Source organism: Suricata suricatta, chromosome 14 (genome assembly GCF_006229205.1).
Source record: "Suricata suricatta isolate VVHF042 chromosome 14, meerkat_22Aug2017_6uvM2_HiC, whole genome shotgun sequence".
In the NCBI taxonomy this organism is placed as follows: Eukaryota; Metazoa; Chordata; class Mammalia; order Carnivora; family Herpestidae; genus Suricata; species Suricata suricatta.
Genome location: NC_043713.1, coordinates 55,788,224 through 55,803,453, shown reverse-complemented (window position 1 = coordinate 55,803,453; position 15,230 = coordinate 55,788,224). Strand labels below are relative to the sequence as shown.

The 15,230-nt window shown below is 40.4% G+C and overlaps 1 protein-coding gene and 1 long non-coding RNA gene across 3 annotated transcripts in view; one reads left to right on the top strand and one right to left on the bottom strand.

Annotated features, from left to right (window-relative positions):
• The window catches only part of PTPRM (protein tyrosine phosphatase receptor type M), a 755,728-nt gene that overhangs the window by 502,141 nt on the left and 238,357 nt on the right, over nucleotides 1-15,230 (bottom strand). The window lies entirely within an intron of this gene.
• The window catches only part of LOC115277879, a 39,495-nt gene continuing 38,713 nt past the window's right edge, over nucleotides 14,449-15,230 (top strand). For both annotated transcript variants that reach the window (XR_003902554.1, XR_003902555.1), the window contains exon 1: nucleotides 14,449-14,546. This is a non-coding gene — a long non-coding RNA (uncharacterized LOC115277879). The remainder of the gene's footprint in view (nucleotides 14,547-15,230) is intronic.

The window sequence follows — 15,230 nt, the reverse complement described above, 5'->3', positions numbered from 1 at the left end:
ACAGACCTTGTATTTACTGTGTTTTGTGTTTTCTTCCTTTTTTTTCTCTTCTCTGAACTCTGGGCTAAATATTTTTCTGTCCAAATTTTGGTTCATTGGTTCTTTCGGCTATGAACAATCTTCTGTTAAATCAATCCACTGGGTTTTTAACTTACATTAATATAAATTTTCATTCTAGAATCCCCATTTAATAGTTTTTTTTACAGAACCAGTTCTCTGAAATTTTTTTCCATATTGTCATTCAATTCTCTCAATAGTTTAGTCAGTATTATTTTAAAGTCCTTTGAATAATGCCATAGTTAAGTTAAATCACTCTAATATCTAGATTATCCAATGGTTTCTACCTCTATGATTCCTGCCCTACTGATTTCTAGTTAAGTCCTATGTTTTGGGGCACCTGGTTATTTTTAACTGAATAACACTGTAAATGATGGATTAAAGAGAAAATTTGTGAGTTCAGTGTATGTTACCTTCCTCCAGGGAGCATTTAGTTTTGCTTCTGGCAGATGGATGGGTTAGGAATAGACTACTCATTCCAGGACTGTGGTTACTCTGAAAACTAGCCTTCTCCAGGCTCATCCCTATTCTCTCAATGAAACCTGTTGGAGCCCCAACTCAAAGCTGGGCTGTTTACCAGGCAGGACCTAAATTCCAAAGCTTCTTAGTTCTCTATAGGCTCTGATCTACTCCTCAGCCTCCACATGATATTCTTCATTCCACAAATGCTTGAATGAGAAAAGTTACAATTACTCAGGTCACCTTTTTCGGGGACTTTCCCTGGAATATCAGCCCCACAAATAACTTGCTGTCTTATAAAGTTCAAAGCTTTCAAATGGATATTCTTCACTCCTTCCAGATTGTCCAGCTGTTCTAGATGAAGAACAGTCCAAGCAAGCTGATGGCCAATGCTGGAAATAGAATTCCTATACTGCTATTTAAAAGCTCAAGAACTAGGCCCAGACTTCATTTTCTCCCAAATTGCATACATTTTAAAATATACCTTGGGACAAACTATTGTAAACAGGCATCTATAATGCAAGACCTTCTTCCAGATGATGCAAGGGTATGTGAAATACCCACATCTGCAGACTGCCTGAGGTCAAACTTCAGGCCCCAAAGAAATTACTGAAAGTGTGCATCCATTTCCCTACTTACCAAATGGGGATGATTTTACTCCCTGTGACATAGGTAGCTAGATATAAGCAAAGCACTTGAAAATATTTAAGAAAGTACATTCCACCATATGTAGTAAAAACTCAATAGATGTCAGCAAACATAGTTACTGTTATTAAAACTAATATTAATGTAAGTAGCATCTTTCTTTAATATGATGCACTTGTAAAGACAGTTCCTTGGTTTATACTGGAAGTTTCTCTCATATGTTTGCTACTTCTGATGGCTCCCTTTTGTTCCCATATTTGGCTCCCAACCTTTGCTGAGTAAAAGTCATTCTGCACTGAGATTTCTGCAGCATGGTCAGTCAGTTCTTTAAAGTTATTCCCCCACAGCCTCCATCTGTAGTCCACCATTTTAAGGTGTTTCCAAAAAGTCTACATTGCATAGCCACAAAGGAACATATTAACAGACAGCCCAATTTCATTCATTTCACTTTAACTGAGACACAGACTTAAAGCTCAAAACCCACCTTGTAGTTGGTGACAGGCAGCTCAGAGGTATGCATCAGTCAGCATCTTCCCTCAGTCCCTACTCAAGAATTGTAGCTAGATTTTTACATTTTTGGAGATTTACCAGAACTGACTATTTCAAATGCACTTTTCATTGTCTACAGCTCTAAAACAGACAAATCTAGGATTCATTCTCTTTACTTAATAAAGATGGCCAGAGAAGGGAGTGAGCATGGGGTGCGTAAGGGAGGCATAAGGGAGAATGTCATTAAAACATACATCAGACTTTTTCTGAGAAGAGCACTTTCTTGATAACCTGAAATGCTTTGGATCCCCACTGAAATCGACGAGACTTTCTGCCTGCAATCATAGACACATGGATTTCACCCAAAGTGAAATGAGCAAAACATCACAGTCAGCCACTGGAGCAAAATCTATTTCCCAGTAAGAGGGAAAGTCAGAATCATTCTGGGTGCAATATATCCTACAAAAAAATGTATATATACATATTAATGAGGCAGATGCCACCTAAGAACCAGCCAAATCAGCCATCTGCTCCCCTGTGACACTAGAGAGGAAAAGAACTGAGAACTTTCAAATTCCTAAACCAGAATCGAGGCTGAAATATACTTGAGAGTTTATTTGTACAGAAATCTGCCACATTTACAATACAAGTGATTTAACTTCCAGAAGTTAATGTGGTATTTCATATAATAAATTCTCATAGTTCTAAAAGAAAAGTATTTCATTTCAGAAGCAGTGGGTTTATCCTTTTTATTTATTTTTTATTTTTAACCAACTTCTTGTTATTCAGAACTTAATGAAAACAAAGACATTTGATACCAGTAAACTGCATCTTTTTTCCATGTGAAAAACGGAGGTTTGCCGGTTACTGAATAAGTAAGGTTTCCTGGCATCATGACAACCCGCATAATTAAACTAAATCAAGCATTTTGCTTACTAGTTCACCTGGCCACAGAAAGATACAATCTCTCAAAGCTGTCTGGCCAGTCTGATTCTGAAAGAGTCTACTTATTTAAGTAGCGATGGAAATTAAAACTTAATACCCACTCCAGTGTATCCAGCAGATGACTAGGTGGTGCCTCCTAGAGGCAAGTAGCGATGGAAATTAAAACTTAATACCCACTCCAGTGTATCCAGCAGATGACTAGGTGGTGCCTCCTAGAGGCAAGTGGGGAGGGGATACAAGGAGTAGACAAACTCCTGTAAAAAGAGGCCAAGTAAAAATATAACTGAGGGAAACCCATGGCTACAATTTTTGAAAAGTAATGTCCTTGAAATTCTGACTCATTAAGTCATCAATGTGAGGGATCTGTGATATGAAATGCTTGTCTATTTCCACTTTGTCCATTTCTCCCTTGAAAGAACTCCCTATATGTGAGTAGACCCTCTCTCTCTTTGGTGACAGATGACACATGTGTTTGCCCCGCGTATCCTCCTTGGGGGAGACTCTCCAAATGCACATAGTCTTGTCAGTCTATTGAGATGACCAGATGCCTCAGGCTGGCAAATAAGAATTCTCTATTGCCTAGTAACGTTGAGGGCATTGTTTGGATTTGGGTATGTGAGCCTCTCCATGAAATGTGTAATATGAATGCTGAGAGGAAGAAAATCTTGAGTTTTAGAGGGACAAGCCTGAGGTCATCACTGGTCATCTCTCATACCCTAGGGAGTATTCTCACCCTGCCAGAGAATAAAGCCACGGCATAGGGGGAGTTGAACTGCACTACAGAAAAGGAGACAGTGGGGTGCCTGGGTGGCTCAGTCAGTTAAGTGTCTGACTTTGGCTCAGGTCATGATCTCACGGTCAGTGAGTTCAAGCCCTGTGTCAGGCTCTGTGCTGACAGCTCAGAGCCTGGAGCCTGCTTCAGTTCTTTGTGTCCCTTTCTCTCTGCTCCTCCCCCACTCATGCTTTCTCTCTCTCTCTTAAAAGTGAATAATCCTCCAAAAAAAATTTAAAAAGAAAAGGAGAGAGAGAGCCTGGCAGGTATTGTTTGAACTCCTGAATCCAGCCATGACTGAGGCCATTCTCTACCTCCCCCACTCCCAACAATATAAGCCAATAAATTCCCTTTACGATTAAGCTAGATTTGAGTTTGGGAAACCACAATCACAGAGGGAAGCTAGAACACCCTTCTACCACCAACACGAAATAGCACTCTGCCAGTTAAGAAGCAACAACTAGACAAATAACTACAAATTAAATCCTTCATAGTTTAGACCTGCTTGGTGTTCTGTCCTTGAAAATAAAGCGAGACTCTGAAATGGTTAGAGAGATTGCATAGAGAAGGTAGATTAATTCAAGAAGTATTAGCAGCTAAAATAGAGCTGAAATAAGGGAAAAGGCAAGTATTCAGAAGAGGAACCAATATCAGCTACAGGCCCAGAAAGCCCTGTAAGAGTAGGGATTAGAATTAGGAGCAGGCAGCAATTACTCAGAATGGCTGAGTGGAGTTTCAAAGACAAGATGGAAAGTGAGTCAATGCCTTATGACAGCTACAGCATCCAGGAGTCAGTCACTAAGCATTTGTGAGTGCCTTTGAGTGCTGGGCCCCTGGCTAGGCAGATGAGACAAGACTAATAAAACATGGCCTAAGCCTTCCAATCCACTGTGGGACAAGGACACAAAAACCAATAATAGCAACATTGTAAGCAAACATTATAATCATGTTACACACAAGTTACTGCTATGTACACAGAAGCGGGGCAGGGAGGAAGGGGGTTCCCACTTTCCCAGACTAAAGGATAAGGGCACATCATGGAATGTTGGTTTCTATAGCAATACTCTGACATCCTAGAGAAAACTGTTTTTACTAGTTGTAGGAAATATTGGGAGACCATCAAAGGTATTTCCTGTTACCTATGAGTCTTATGGCAAGTAAGTCAGTTTTATTTGCTGTACAATGATATACACATAATTCTTGACTTAGCAATACAACCAAATCAACATACAAGACCGTGTGTTCTATCTCATAAGAGATCTAGTACTACCAAATACAAATAATTTGTCTGGCCTTCCCCCACCTCATTCCGTTTCAAGTGTGTGTAGAAAAAACTGATAGGCTACCCAGATCCCTCCTCACTCCTAGGACTGAATACTGAACATTGCTGGCCATTAGCTGTTGGCCTCTAATACCGCCATGGATGGAGAGAGTTACCTTGTCCAAGGTAACCCACATCCAATGACTGGTGAACACTAGGGTTTAAAGGGTCAGCTGGCTCACCCCCAACTCAGGACTACTCTCAAAGGCCATGAGAGCTTCAGTTGTTATTACAGAAGAGGGTGGCTGAGGATTCAGAGCTCAAGGTGGGGTCCACTGAGACCTTTGCCAAGAATGTACTGCAGGACTGGGCAGGGGGAGAAGTAAAGCTGCTTCTTTCTTTCCCTTCCCCAGACTCTGATCTGTTTCTAAATTTCCACTATTGAGAGATGAAAGGCAAATATAAAAAGGTACTGCCAAACTTCCAGTAAAAGGGAGTTTTGCCTATAATTGTAAAAAAGAGAAGTCAATAGCCACAAAAAGATATTGCTAACCAGGCTTTCTCCCACAGATATTCAGGTTATAGCATATTGAGAATTTTTCACAAAAGAAAAGCTTTGATCCTAAAAAAAATCCTGCAGGACCTGTGCGGTCATGAGAAGATGAGATGATTTACACATGAGTGAGAATACAAGTAAAAGTCCATCATTTCATTAAAAAAAGTGATGGAACATACTACCTAATGTAGGTGAAGCATCCAGGTCTGGACATTTGTCATGTTTTCATAAAGTTCTCAAAAGTATCACACATTCATCTGAGACGTACCCAGTACAAGGTCCTATAACGGATTCTGAACACGGCTGGTCACATTCTAATTGTTTCTAGAAAAACCAATTTCAGAACCTCACACTTTTCTAGTATAATACTCTTCTAGGATGGACGATAATGAATTGCACCTAGCAAACAACTTTCAGCAATGAAGCCAAGGGTGCATTTGTCCTTAAATAAAAGCTCAGAAAGACATAATCCAGGGCCTCTGAGAACTGTGCCATTAGACAAGAGGCTAAGGCTCTTAATGGCATGCCTCATGGAGCCTGTCTATTTCTCAGTGCTGTCTCTAAATGTCTGGAGGGTGATATTCCTCATCAGAAACTCGAGGGCTTATCTCAAAGAGATGTGTGTGGAGTTTTTTTCTCTCTAAAGAAGTAAACCTTAATTATATTCAGGGGAAACCCACCAGGTTTTTATGAAAATTGGACTGATAGAAACACTGACATCTCAGACTAAACTAGAGACGGTTCTAATGAAAAAGACCACTGAACACTCCAGCTACTCCAAGCAGATATCAGGGTAGGGAAAATAGTTCAAAATATTGGCCACTTCTTATAGAAGAAGAAGAATGACTGAGACAGAAGCCAAATGTCATGGAGAATCATTTCTAGAAGGTAGGGCTGAGTCCTTAATCAATGAGCTGCATCACATGCCAGGCAGCGTTTCTGAATTTCTGTGAATTGGTGACTCCTGCGGGCTTCACCTTCCAGCCCTTTCTGAACAGAAGGCCCTCTATGCAGTTCCCAGGGGCTGCCCACTGTTGTATGCTGAGGGTGGGGGAGGGGTGCAGATAACTTGTCCTGGTAGTTCACAGATCTTCAGACTGAACAGATCTGGATTTGAGGAGCTGTATGAAACCTCACTAGAGGCGGTTCCTCTGTACCTGAGCCTGATGTAGAGGGTGAGATCTTGGACGTGGAGCCTGTGCTTGTATAAAATGAGATTTCAGTCCCTGGAGGTGGAGCTGAGTGTATTTTGCATGTGGAAGGGATGTGATGGGGATGGCTACAGTCAAAGGATGCTGTGCAGACTGTACTTTCCAATCATGGCCACACCAGTATATGTCCTATTTCATGCACTCTTCCTAAAAGGGGATGTTGACACACATCTGCTGAAAGGTGTCCCCTCCACATCGACTTGGAAGGCCTTTGCAGCTGTGGTGGAAGTGATTCTGTGTGACGTGATAAAGTGCAATGCAGTCCCCACCTTCCCCCAGAAAGATGCTTGCCTGTTCAACCTGGTCATCGTGTAGTGAGGGATCCCAGGTTATGCGAGGAGGCCATGCATGGGTACCATGAACAGCAGCCACAGAAAGGTCCCCAGCTGACTCCCACCAACAGCTTGACACATGAGTGAGCAAACCTTCAGATGATTCTAGGCCCTGGCCTTTGAGACCTCCCACTAAAGCCCCAGACATCATGGAGCAGAGATAAGCCACTCCGACCATGCCCTGTCTGAATTCATGGTACACAGAACCTCTGAAAAATAGCAACAATTGCTGTTTGGGGCCATGCATATTCCTGTGACTCAAAATATGAATGCCAATTATAAATGCCATATAAAAATGTACCTACCTCTCAGTTTAATATAAAAATAAAAATTTCAATATTCCTTAGGTCTAACACAGTATTAATTTCAGAGTTCCTCATTCTTGTAGGCTTAAAAAATGTCAGCCTATGTCTGAATTAGCACAAATTAATGATGACAGTGACGATCTACTGATAGATTTGGAAGAGGTCTTCTGCTCAAACACTTATCATAAATTCAAAAATACTCCTTCATGTGCCCAGACCAAACTTTGTAGGAGGGCAGCTGAAGAATGCATGGTCTAGACCAGAAGTACCAGTGGCCCAGTGTCATCCCAATACAAAGCTATCACAAAGGCTCTGATCAATGTTCTTTAGCAGCAGAAAACTGTCAGTAACAAGGAAGAGTATCAGAAAGAGGTAAGACCAATTGACCCAAAAACCACAGTAGGATTTTTGTTGTTGTTTCCTTTGTTTTTAAGAGGCAGTAGAGCTTGATGGTAAAGAGCGTGAGCCCTGGGGTTCAAAAAAACTAGATTCAAATCTCATCTTTTCCAATTATGAGCAGTGTGACTTGCCTTTAGATAAGCTAATTAACCTCACTGTGTCTTTGTCTCATCTATAAATCAGGATTGCATGAGTCAGGGTTCTCTAGAGAAACAAAATATGATGTATGGGTTATATGATAGAGTATATCAGAGAGAGAGAGATTCTAAGGAATTGTCTCAGGCAATTGCTAAGACTGGTAAGTCCAAACTCCACATGGCAGCAGGCTAGAAACTCAGACAGGGTTTCTAGGTTTCAGTCTTGAAGTAAAGTCCTTCTCCAGGAAAACTCATTTATTATTATTATTATTATTATTATTATTATACTTTTAATGTTTAATTAATTTTGAGAGAGCGCACACATGAGTGGGGAGTTTAGGGGGGCAGAGAGAGAGGAAGAGAGAGAATCTGAAGCAGGCTCTGTGCTGATAGCAGACAGCCCAATGCAGTGCTCAATCTCATGAACCCAGAGATCCTGACCTGAGCAGAAGTCATAGCCTCAATGGACTAAGCACACAGGCACCCCAAAATTCAGTCTTTTAAAAGCTTCAATTGATTTGATAAGGCCCACTCATTTATGAAAGGTTATCTGTTTTACTCAACTTGCATTGATTTAAATGTTAGCCTTTATGAAAAGACCTGTGATTTAAATATGAATCACATCTAAAAATACCTTCATAGCAACATCTAGGCCAGAGTTCGACCAAACAACTGGGTACCAGAGTCTAGCCAAGTTGACATAGCACATTAACCATCACAGGGATAAAATACAGTACCTACCTGACTGGGTTTCTCATTGGGGTTAAGTGAGATAATGCAGGTCCCTAGGATGATGCTGGGCAGATAGCAAATGCTCAATGCATGCTAATTATTACTGAGATAACCATCATCATGGCCTTGACATCGCTGGTTTATACTCACTGTTCTTACGTGATTATGAAGAGCACCCTGTGTCCCTTGGTTATTACTTAGAAATTAATCTTGCAAGCCAGAGGATCAGCAGCCTCATGTTTCACCCCAGCTTTATGTGAAAATGTCTCTAGAGGAAAATGGAAACAGAAATGCTGGACGTTTCTGAGGAAGCAGGCCAGAGCATCATCCTCTTCAGCCCTAGGTGCCCTCATCTGCTCAGAAACTAGACCTACATTCACACCTGTCACAGCAACTCACCCTCTGAATTATGAGTCGGCAAGAAAAGCCAATTCATGTTTATCATGACTCCATTTTGAGCGTTAGGAGAGTACATCATTCACTTTAGGGGAAAGGGGGCCTTAAAATAAAGATAAATGCAAAATGTTGTCACTTAAATGTGTCAAATACTTATTACAGTGACTCTTTTCTCAGGTACTAGAAAAATTAAATAGTATACAATCTGGTAACACCAGAAACAGTTTAAATTGACCTAGGATATTAAAGAGAGAAAAAATAAATAAAAACAACACAGTGAAAATAACCTTCTATGCCCACAGGAGACGGATTCAAAGTGTAAGTTAAATAGTTTTATTTCTTCTATCCCCATCTCTCACTCCGAAGCCAAGGGGCTCACTTTACAAACTTTCTGAACCTAAGGTTCAATTTGGCATCTGTAGAATTCTCAAATCACCCAGCAAGGGCCATTCATGGCATCAACAGCATTAAGCCACTTTCTTTTCATGATTATATTCTGGTCAGATTATTGCAGGCAATCTGGTGTCGGATAATCTGCATATTGCTCTCTGAAGAACCAAGTGCTGGCCATGCCTCTCATTAAGCAATAATTTGGGCCCAAGGCATCCTAATCTGACTGACCTAAAGTTAGACATACAACTATCCTGTTCTTGTAAAGAAGCATTAAGTAGAAGTGAGGCTCCAGAATAATCCCTAGATCTTTCTGAATTACATAGTTTGGGTTATTTTATGATCACTTACAATTTAACGTGAGCTTCCGCACTGATAGAAATCTGTTCTATATGATCTGCTTATCCGCTCAAGAAATGTAAACTAATGCGATGTGACTGTAAAATAACAAACCTGATTTCTGCATGTAGCTTCTCCAATTACTTTACAAACTGCATCTTGTCCTTTCATCTTAGATCAACTTGAAATTAAAAAAAAAAAAAAAAGTGAAGCCTGTCTTACATGGCAAAAATCCCAATAAAATTTACATGACGTTTAATGCAACAAACACATTGACCAAAGCATCTTGGATTTTCAAGGGCATGTCAAAGCCAAACAGTAGCAGCTTCTGGAGTTACAACAAAACAAACAAATTCTGCAGCCAACTGTTGTACCATATGTTGCTAATGGTTTTTATTCTACATAAAGCCAATTCATCGTTTGAACAAAACACAGTATCACGGAGGCACATCACTGAAGGCATATTTCTGACCATTTGTCAACTTCTTGCTGCAGCAAGCTCTGAAGTCTGAATGGAAAGCTGAATCATGCCTGGAAAGAATGGACACATTGCCAATGGCTTTTCAGCCTAGATCCTGCCAGAACAGTGAAAAATTTGGATTATTTTCTCTGTTGGCTTTTGGAGGTAGACCTACAAAGTGGTTCTCATAGACCCCAGATGTCTTTCCCAAAAGCTTCAAGATATGATGCCTTCAAAGGAAGGATTTGCTTGATGACTATCTATGTACATGTCCTCTAATAGGTAATAGAACTTATTTCTTAACTAATCACATGTAAATTTCTTTTTCTCTTGTCAATTATACAGAATAAAATTTAAAACTCAGGAAGCCGCCTTTTGCCAGTCAGTGATCCTGCTTAGAATGTTAATTGGTATGTTCAGAAAATAAATACACTTTTGTGTTGGTATAAGACCAGCATGATAAGGAAGGCAGAGTTGCTCCCCAAGGGTTTTATTATAAAGTAAAATATAAATAACCCTTGGCAATATTTAAGACCACTGCTTCACTGCCTACTACACATAATCAATAGTTGACAACTGCAATCCAGCCCTTGTTGAAAATAAAAGGGATACATGTTTTCCTCAAAACTAGGTGAAGTAAGATTGAAGATTGTGATTTTCCAGAGCCTTCGAGGACCTTAAACTCTCCCCCACCTTATCCCACAATTTTGCTTAAATACTATTCTGGAACATCCAAGTGAATCCCTTAAAAATCTTATCACTGCAGTTGAGATTTTTAAGTAGAGAGATGAGAGATTCAGATATACTTCACACACCTTATCCGAAAAACCAACAAAATGCAGTGCCTACTCTGCTCAGGAGTGACAGAACCCAAATCAAACTAGACTAAACCAGAAGGGAAATATGTAGATTCATGCAACTAACAGATCCAAGAATAAAAACGCTCCCAGATGTCAGGTGAAAAGGACGCACACACTTCAAACAATGCCTCTGGCTGAAACCTCTGTTCTAGTCTCCGCCAGACCAGCTGGCAACCACAATGGGCCTATGTCCTACCTACTCAAGGATCCCACTGGTTCCCCTTCCAGTTTTCCTACAACTACGTGGGAAACAGCCTGTCTTCCAACAACTATAAGTCTCATGATTCACTCTAACCGAAAGAACTCTTATCTCTAAATAACTGGTAGTCGCCAGAGAGAGGATTACAGGGGCTGTAGCTCAGTGGTAGAGCATTTGACTGCAGAGAGAGGATTACATTGGCTTGCAATATTGAAGTTGGATTCCCACCTCTCAGCCGGCCTTTATAGCTGGGGGAAGCTGAGTCTCTTGCCAGTCCTGTGTGACATGTCCCACCCCTGAAGCTAGAATGGAGCCCCACTGGAAATACATGGCCAGTGATAAGACAGGTGGGGACCAAAGGAAATGTGGGTTGTGTTACTGAAAAGAAGGGGAATGGATATGGGGAAGCAAAACACATTTGCTACCTTCTGTACTATTACATTTATTAGATCCATAAAGTGGCTAGAACTAAGTTATGAGATTTAACTCATGACATTTGAAAAAATGGAGGGAAGGCGGGGGTATAGCTCAGGGGTAGAGCATTTGACTGAAAAAATGGAGGGATTCCACTTAAGTCCAGGTTAACCAGAACATCCGTCCTATAAGGTACAAGACAGTATTTGTTAAATGATTATTTAATTACCACCTGAATGTAAATAATAAAGATAATCAGTACACAAAATGTTCAACACCAGAATGAAGATAGAAGAGATAAATACATAGATAGATAAACTGAAAGAAGATAAATACGAATTCCCAAGGGGAAAGAATGATGGCTGGGTAGATCTCTCCCAAGAAGGAGCAATCTAGTTTCTAAAAATTAAAAAAAAAGAATTCATAAGTACTGTTTGTAAGTCTTTACTCTTCTTCTCTATGACCCACTGAAAGATTTCCACATCATGAGACCCACAATTACATATACTCAAGAATCTTACAAATGCTCTTGCAGATCCTTTATGAGTTTCTTGAGATTTACATGTCACATTGACATATCTTTAAGAGTGATCTCACAGCCAACATTTTAACGTTACAATAACATAATACGAACATGTTTTGGCTACACACACACACACACACACACATAACTTTTCAATCAATATTCCACGTATCTCCACACCTACACTATAAAAATGCTACTTTACACTAGAAATCTAGTTTTGGCCACCTACCTCTGGAATACAAATACCTTGATTATCTAAGGTAGAATATACTAGCATTTTCCTGGAAATAAAATATGCATCTATTGTTATCCTGAATGTGAAGAGAGTGTCATCTTGAATTCTAAGGCAGGCAAATACATAATTATTATGTACTCAGGTTTTCAGGGTGTCCTGAAAATATTGTTCACAAAGCTGTCTAACATTTATATATATTATTTTGTTTGCTCCTCTCCACACAGAAGAGCTTTGAACCATACACATCACTGCAAAGATATCACTATTATTATCATCACCTATATTCAGGTTTTCATTATTTATAAAAATGGTACAGATAATCCAAACGCAGATAATATGAAACTTAATTCATTTTGATTTCAAAACACAATTTGGTCTTGGCAGTCAGTGCACGTCTCTAGTATCGTGGGACTCTGCGGCACTGAATGAGGAATGCTAGAACTGACCGGAGCCAGACAGAAAAGAGAAGAAAACTGCTTCCTAATTGCTATACCCCTAGAGTTCCATCATCCATGTATGTAGTTGTTATTTCTTTTTCAAATATTTTACAAACATTTGTATTCTACAAACCTGAAGGGCCAGTTCCTCTTCCGGTTTTCCTAGACGGAAAACGTTATCCACTGCAGTAGAATAATCCTTTCGCTACCATCATCCTGCTGATTTTTTATTTCAGCCTAGAACAACAGAGCGTCTTCCCCACCACATGTATGGCACGATGCACTCCTATCACCCTCAACCCAGCTCCAAGAAACTCATGAATGAAGTGCCTTCCCAGCTACAGAAGGGGTCTGGGCTGGATGCTACACAAGTGAGGAAACATCAGACATGGCCCTAATCTAAGGACTTTCCAGTTTTGCTGCTTTTGGGTTTCAATTTCCCCTCTCACAAATTTTCTTGGTGTTAGAAATTCTTACTCAGTAGTCCCTAAACTTTGTTGCTCATCAGAACCACAAGAGAAGTTTTAAAATTCCGGATCCCTGCACCCATTTGATTTTAGTAAGCATGAAGTGGGATCAACTGTAAATGTTACAGACAGGTACACATATTTACACATGCCCAACTTTCTTAACACTTCCCAAATGATTCAGATCATCTGCCAGGATGTGTCAGCCACTGTCACACTGCTCTGGATTATAAATGGCCTGTGGTCATAGAATCCATCTGGCTCCTCTCTATAACCCTGACGTATCTGGAAAAGAACCCTGAACAATACAAGTGGATTATGTCTATGGATTTGTTGGCAGGTGACTGATCCACAATCAGTATCCACCATCAGGAGGAAATCATGTTTCCGGATAATCTCGGGACACATGTGTCCATTATGGACATGCATGTACTGTCATGCACAACTGTGCACATGGGTCCTGATAAGGAGGCATGCAGATTCCCTGAAGGCTCGGTGAGAGGGACTCAACCCCCTTGGTTTCTGTCATAAAAGTTCAGGTGATCCCTGGTATTCGGTGATCTAGTTTTGGCCACCTACCTCTGGAATACAAATACCTTGGTTTCTGTCGCAAAAGTTCAGGTGATCCCTGGTATTCAGTAATTGTGCTCAACCAAGATCACTGATGTCCTAGAGCAAGGCTCTAGTAGAAAGGAGATGCGTATATTATTGTTCAACACTTACCACTTCCCAGGGGTAAAAAGATGGATAGGCCATAGTCCCTAAACTCAAATTTGCTCTAGAGGACCAAGATCTGTAAACTGGAGCACAGCTATAGGAAGTATCATAGCAAAGGGGTAAAGACAAGACACATTTTCTTTTGCTCTGACATTAGGTGAATGATAATGAAAATCTGAGAAGGGCTATAAGCCACAGCTATCTTTAGTGAAATCAAGTTCATGGCTGTGAGGGGAAAAAAAGAGGGTTCGAGAAGACAGGCTGGAGGGGGTATATGGTGGAAGGGAAGTATTGGGTTTATTTTTTTTAAGATTAGGGAGATAATAATTTGCATTTCTTTATACCTATATTAATGGGGAACACATGTTTATACACCCCAGCACAACCATGATGCCCTGCATATGGTCAATGTGTGGTAAGTTTTTATTTGAAAAAGGGAAGCATAGCGTTGTTGAGGAAAAAAAAAAAAAAAGTCAAAGAAAATAGGCCAAAAAGTAAAAAAGTTGTTTTCTTTGGATGACATGGTCAGAATTACTTTTATTTTGCTATAAAACTTTCTGTATTTTTGAAGCAGAGCAAGTATTATTTTCGTTATGGGAAAGAGAATAACAGCCTGAGATTTGCTGATTTCACTGAAATTTCATTTGATGTCACCATCAACTCTCCTTAATTTCTTGGTTTCTACTGACTTCTGCTTTTCAAGGAAACAACTGAGCCCAGCAACATATGGAAAGAAATCACTGAAGAACGTCCAGGTTACATTTCTGGAGTCACAGCACTTGGCTTTACCAGATAACAGCTGACAAGTAAGCCACTCTTCGTTCCAATCAGAAGGAGAAGCTTGGGGGTCATTGCAAGGCTTACATGCACCCCAGCATGCTGTGTTTAGAGCAAGCCCTAGAAAGGCACATTCACAGGCGGCATGCCCATTGAGAGGCTTAATATTTTGCTAACACAGCTTCCGGTTAAGTCTGATATTTAAGTGTCACGTATGCAGATGAGGACACGCCCAGACAGAACGTTTTTGAGACAGTGTCAAGTGTACAGCTGGCTATAAGGGAACACTGAGCAGGTTCATACCATTCCCTCAGAGCACCCCACGGTGATACGTGCCAACAGATGGATGCAGCAAGTTTCATTCTGGCTCTGGATGGATAGTTTGACCTGACTGCCATCAGGTTAGTGAGGATGTAGTCTGAAGAGTAAGAGAAAGCGGTCTGAGAGTCACCCTTATGCCAAACACGTGTTAAGTGGCAATAGTAATTACACTTTTGAAACAGGTTCTGTGAGGATTAAGTGAGTTAATATATGCAAATCTTTTAGAACAATGCCTGGCTCATGGTACATCCAATAACATCCTCTTAAATATTATCCAAGAAAAATGTAAGCTTCAAGACATCAGGGATTCCCATCTGTTCGCTTACTGTTATCTCCCCACGTAGGGAGTAGCTAATAATCCCTCAGTGAACAAATACTGGGTTGAAAATGAA